We start from the raw sequence: 5,949 nt of genomic DNA, 5'->3' as shown, positions 1-5,949 counted from the left end.
GTGGCAGGAAATCCTGCTTTCTGTATCTAACTTTAGCTTGAAATTATTATTTCCATTGTAATGATTATGAAAGAAGACACAAAACAAGAAAGAGGGACACTCCATCAGCGGCTGCCATATATACTGCATTTACAGCCTGAAACCATTTCAGTATTTTATCTATTTTATTTTTACTTCTTAACACAACTTTAAGGAAGTTGGCGCTTTAATGCATTGAACATGTAGGAACTAAAAATGTCCAGATCCTTTTAATAAGGTACCTTTCAGTATTAAACATTGGGGCATATTCTCCTCAGGAAGTACACACTTAACTCACATTAGCATTAATAGCAGCTATGTGCACACATTGAGTGGAGAATATATCTCTCTTTGTCTCTCTGTACAGTGCTCTAAGAAAAACTTTGAAGAAATTGAGAAAAGCAGAAAGAGCACTATATTAATTTTAAGGAGATGAAAGCAGTACATGTCATTCCTAAATTTCATGGAAAATGCACTGTTAGTAACAAAGATGAGTAGAAAATTTCAAAATCATTTTGAGCAACATTAAAATCAGTCTTCCCTGATTTTCTGTTTTCCCCTTCATTTCAAAGCACATACATTAAACTCATTTTATGCTTATAATGTATATAATGATTCTAGACAACATAAGAAGGATACCATGATTTTTCCTATTCCAATGTATAAACTGGCAGGCCAATTTATGCAGCTTAAACCATTGCTAAAGAAGATGCATCAAAAATTGTCTGTGATCATTACAAATAATAGCCTAAAATGTTCAGAAGAAGCTGTTTTCTTATCATATTTTCATTAAAACATCTTTTCACCTGCTTTGCTTTTCCCATGTCTGTAACCTGCATTGTAATCAGTCTTATTAACTGAGACCATAAATATGATTTATTATGGCCTGATAATGGAAGCTGCGTGGACCAAGAGAAGGGATATATTGTCCTTTGATAAAATGGCTCTTTTCTCTCAAATAGAGCTCTATCATGAGAGCATGCAGAATGTAGTGAGTGATTATTTCCTGAGGGTGAGTGATGGCAAAACCCTACAGAAAATCTTCTTGTTGGCCATGACAGCCTCCGAGTATCCCCAAATCTCGCTGAGTTTGACAACCTGCAGACACTTTTGATGAACTGTATTCTTCTATCAGAGACAGCCTGTCTGGGAGGAGAAAAGGGAACCTTTATCGTCTGATCTGCTATTATTGTCTTGATCTTTTATAAGCAATCTCTAATGCACATGAATATAATATCCTTTCACACAAGTGCCAAACATAATAGAAATGTAGTTAAAGGGCCCCTTTCCCAGCTATGTAAATGTCCTAATACCATAATTAGAAAAGATGGTTTGTGAATGATAGCAGTAAGGAAAGGGTAATCAAAATGTTTTAACATTATCTTTCTGTTTTAAAGACCAAAATCCATGATAAATAGCATTTATGGCAGATACAGAGAACCAGCTTATGTTGAAGCCTTTGCCTAAAAGAAAATAATTTTGAGCATGAAGCTGGTGTTATATTTTCATAAAACATGTAAATGGCAGCTGGTCCTAAGCCAAGAATGATTACTGTGCAGATATGGTTTAAAGAAAATGAGTATCCCACTCCAAATCCCTATTTGACTGTTAAAACAAGAACAAAGAGTTATTAAAAAGTACTGCACTGGGACAAATGGGTCCTCAAGCCCAAATAAAGTTGGCCAATAAATCTCTCTTTTATCTACTTCCAGAAGAATAAACATAACAAAATCTTTTTCAATTAAGAGACATATACACTAGCAAAACACCCCTATTCCTTAGCTCAAATAGACTGATTAATTTATCACAAAAAATGAAAGGGAAAGGTTTCCAAGTTTCCCCATAAAGCAAGATATTTAATTTTTCATTAACTTTTTGACAGCGGATGCTGGGATGTCCCAGTGTTAACTGCTAATGGTCTTTTATGTGACCAGTCTGTGCTGAGAGAAATCCCAATGGCCAAAGCCAAAAGGTTAATCAGTAATTTCACACTGGTGATGTGGTCGGAGTTTACACTTTAGTCCCTAAATGGAGGGGAGAAAAAAACAAAACCATTAGCACAAAAAATAGGCCCCCAAATAATTAAAATCTTCTCACTCTTTCTGGCAGAAATAGTTCATGGATATAGTTATAAAATGTCTGATCCTTTACAGAGTCATGAAAAACTTGCGTCAAAATGTCCAAGCCCAAACACACAAACATTTGTTTGTTTTTAGGATAATGATGATAATGAAAAATGATTGATATTTTACTTACCCATTAAAATTGTTAAATCAAGGCAGGGGGAAGGGAGAAATCTGCAGGTCCGTTATGAACATCAACTTCTAAATACATTTCCAGTAACAGCTGGGGAGTTTCCAGGATGTGAGCTCTGCTCAATGTGCTTCCACTGCAGAAGAGGTGCAAAATACTTGTATGCATGTACATTAAACGCAGACTTGGTACAGTACCACTTGATGAAACAAGGCTCAAATACCATTGTCATGGATAATGTATAGGAAGTTAAGTGGATCTATAGCAAAATTGGAGTAGGATGAACTATAGAGGAATGTCTCTTTGAAATACTCCCAAAGAAAAAATATCCCTAAAAAAATATATACACGTTGGCATCTGTTGCTGCCAGGAATGTTATGACAATGATACCGTTTTTATTTGCCCTGGCAACGGTTTATTAAAAATAAATTGCCAACCACTGTATCTGTCATTTGGGGCTTGAAGTCTGTGAACAGCTCTTGTATGGATCAGATCCATAGTGAGTGCTACAATATTCTCTTTCCAGCTATGGCTAAAGCAGATAGACACAAAAGCAGTGTCCCTTCTCCTGGATTTGAGCACTTCTGTTTTTTCAGTTCCAACAAAAACCAGGGTTGAAATCCTCACTCTACTGAAGTCAATGGGAGTTTTCCTGCTGTTTTCAGCAGGGGTAGGATATCTCCCTAAAATCTTTTGTTAACATGACAACTCTTTTACAGCACCCCATTACCTAGTCCAACAGGAGTTTCTGTTGAATGCAGGGAACCCTTATGCATCTTTTCATTTCTCACTTGTGTACTTGGCAGTATGTATTTATACAATCAAAAACAGAGAAAAACCTAATAAAATTAAGACAAAACCTAAGTGGTCTATAATTCTGCTTAATCTCCCAAACTAGATTTTTAAAGTTGGCTGAATTCCCCAAACCTCTCTCAGGTGCCAATGAGTGAGTCAACACACCACCACTTTCATGGTATGGCAGAAAGCAAATTGTTCTTCCAGGATCTCAAACATGCCCTCAAGTAATTCATCTAATTTATTTGCAAAGCCATACCAGAATAAAAAGCTATTGCTTTAGGTTGCTCACAATATTCTTGGTGGCTAAGAGAATAGTCATGAATAGTAGGGCTGTGCAAAGCTTCAGTCCCTGGTTCGATTCGATGGCGATTCAGCCCGATTTGGTGGCCAAATCTCTGAATCTGAATCGAATCAGAGGACCCTTTAATCTCTCCAAATCGATTTGGAACCCTCTGAAGCGATTCGGAGAGATTTGGAAAGATTCAGTGATTCAGACATAGAGACATCTTTAAATGTTTTTTCTACATACCTCTGGGTAGCAGGCGACTTGCGAATGTTGTGATGCTGGGGTGCATGGAGTGTCCCACAGGAGTGCGGGGGGGCTCCCCAGTGTGCTCAGCAGCAGACCTGAAAGTGGACCAGAAGCACTTCCGGTCCACTTCTGGGTGCACTGGGGAGCGTGCTGCCTCACCCCCCATGCCCTCCCAGCTTAGCGACTGGTGCCTCCTGGGTCAGGGAGGCACCTGGGGTCCCTTTGCGGTTGATTGTCAAGCCGGAGGCTGTGGGGGGCCCCCGGCACGCTCCCCAGTGGACCCGGAAGTGGACCAGAAGTACTCCCAGGTTCATCACTGAGCACATGGAGGGGCTCCCTGCAGTCCTGTGGGACACTCCATGCACCCCAGCATCACAGTGTTCACAAGCCGTGCTGGTACCTCAAGGTATATAGAAAACAACATTTAAAGCTGTGTCTATGTCCAAATTCTGATCTCCAAATCAACATCAAATCTTCAGATTCAGATTCGTCTGAATCAACTCAGGGACAGTGATCTGAATCAATGAATCAAATCACTGTCCCTGATTCAGGCTGAATCCAAATTCGAATCAAATAGGGCCCACTTTGCACACCCGTATAGGTGGAGTAGGAAAGGAATTCCATGATATTCTTCTGCAGGCAGTGTGTGTGTCCTCTTCTAGAAGTAAGACAAGACCCGACTCCCCCTACCTGGAGAATGGAGCATCACTATGAATATCACATTTGATTTTCTTGAATTTTCATAGTAGGCACTGAAATACTTGCTTACACTTTACAGTTGAAAAGAATGAAAGGTACATTTGCCCCAATATTAAACTTGCAACCACTTAAAAAAATTCTACTTTTTTATTGCAACAGTGAGCAGAGTCTTATTTTATATGCAGGGATCCTCTAGACAGATCTCCAAGCATTTTTATAACTATATAAAGGGATCTCCCTTTGTCCACCATTAGATTGTATTTACTCCTGAATTCTAATCTAGTTGCTGTTTGATTTCAAACTATTTAAAAACAGTGCAGGATAGGCAGTAAAGAATGACTTCAGTTGAAATTTAGGGGAATTGTTAGAGGCAGGATGTAATCACCACATTTGAGTAGAAGCAAAGCAATTAACAATCCTACTTTTGGAAGAAGGTCTCTAAAGTTTCAGATGAAAAGTTATTAGAACTCTGGTTTTATATTTGATGCAAAATATGAGGTGTGCAGCAACACAATAAGACACTAGTTTAATTATAGCTCAGAGGGAAAAGTATCATTTACTGAATAACTACTGCCTCTTCTCTTCAGTATGTCTGTGTTCATACATACTGAAGAGAAGTTAGGAAGATCACATCCAAGTATCTTCCTAACTTAAAGTAACACAGCCAAAAAGGAGTTAGGTCCCCCAAAGAAAGCCCCCCCCGCCCCCCCCCCATAATCAATAAACAGAGATCCCAAATCTCTCTCACTTATCAGAATGTTTGTTCATTGCCTGGTAAGACATTTGTATTTTAACTGTGACATTTTACAGCTGGACTTCAAATGGGGGATTCTCTCTTGCTGCTTATGCAAAAGAAGAATGCAAATAACCTTTTAGAAATAGACTGAAGTAATTAACAGGTGTACAATGGTACAGAGAGACACTGATGGATTTCTTATAGCTATATTAGCAGCGAAAATGCTTTTCCTACTGTTTTTTTCTCATTCATCAGTTTCTGGATGCATCTTCTCCCCTCCACTATTTTCCTTGCTCCATATTTCTTCTCAGTTTATTATTTCCTTTCTAGGTTTGTCTCTGCTTTCTTTCCCCCTTCCCAACTACCTCCACTTTTGTCTTTCTACATTCAGTCTTATATTTTCTCTTGTCTGTTTTGCTTCATTTTAATTCCCTGCTCTTTTAAGTATGCAGTAGTGCTAAGAGAGCACACTTAAGGGAAGGGAGTCTTCTTCAGAAGTACAGAAAATCCCACCTCCACAGGCAGAGCAGAGTGTTCTGAAGGGCCATTTACATTGTAGAGAGATGTGGCTCTTTTTCCTCTTTGAGTCATATTTAATAAACAAGATACCTACCAGGTGCTAGAAGAAATCAGAGAGAGGTGTGAAACCTACAGAGTACAATTTGCCAGTGGCATATTTATTGATATCCACTCATGCCACCTCTCCAAAGGGTGGCCAAAATGCCACCTTTGCATCCATTCCACAACAAGCACTTTTCTTATACAATGGGAAATTATACAAATTCATTTAAATTGCAGCCTAAAAATTGTATTCTTGGGGTCCTATTGGCCACCACAGCTTTTCTAAGGCAGACAATGTGCTTTGAATATGCATGTAAGTATGTACTTTCTAAAAAAGAATTCAGAATTATAC

The 5,949-nt window shown here is 38.7% G+C and overlaps 1 long non-coding RNA gene across 1 annotated transcript in view; it reads right to left on the bottom strand.

Annotated features, from left to right (window-relative positions):
* Nucleotides 1-284: 284 nt before the first annotated feature.
* The window catches only part of LOC102384549, a 63,803-nt gene continuing 58,138 nt past the window's right edge, over nucleotides 285-5,949 (bottom strand). Inside the window, exons 3-4 of the long non-coding RNA XR_325026.2 lie at nucleotides 2,275-2,407; nucleotides 285-1,164 (exon numbers count right to left, since the gene is read on the bottom strand). This is a non-coding gene — a long non-coding RNA (uncharacterized LOC102384549). The remainder of the gene's footprint in view (nucleotides 1,165-2,274; nucleotides 2,408-5,949) is intronic.

Source organism: Alligator sinensis, unplaced genomic scaffold, assembly GCF_000455745.1.
Source record: "Alligator sinensis unplaced genomic scaffold, ASM45574v1 scaffold383_1, whole genome shotgun sequence".
In the NCBI taxonomy this organism is placed as follows: Eukaryota; Metazoa; Chordata; order Crocodylia; family Alligatoridae; genus Alligator; species Alligator sinensis.
The sequence above is the reverse complement of the archived record's forward strand: the minus strand, read 5'-3'. Positions and strand labels throughout refer to the sequence as shown.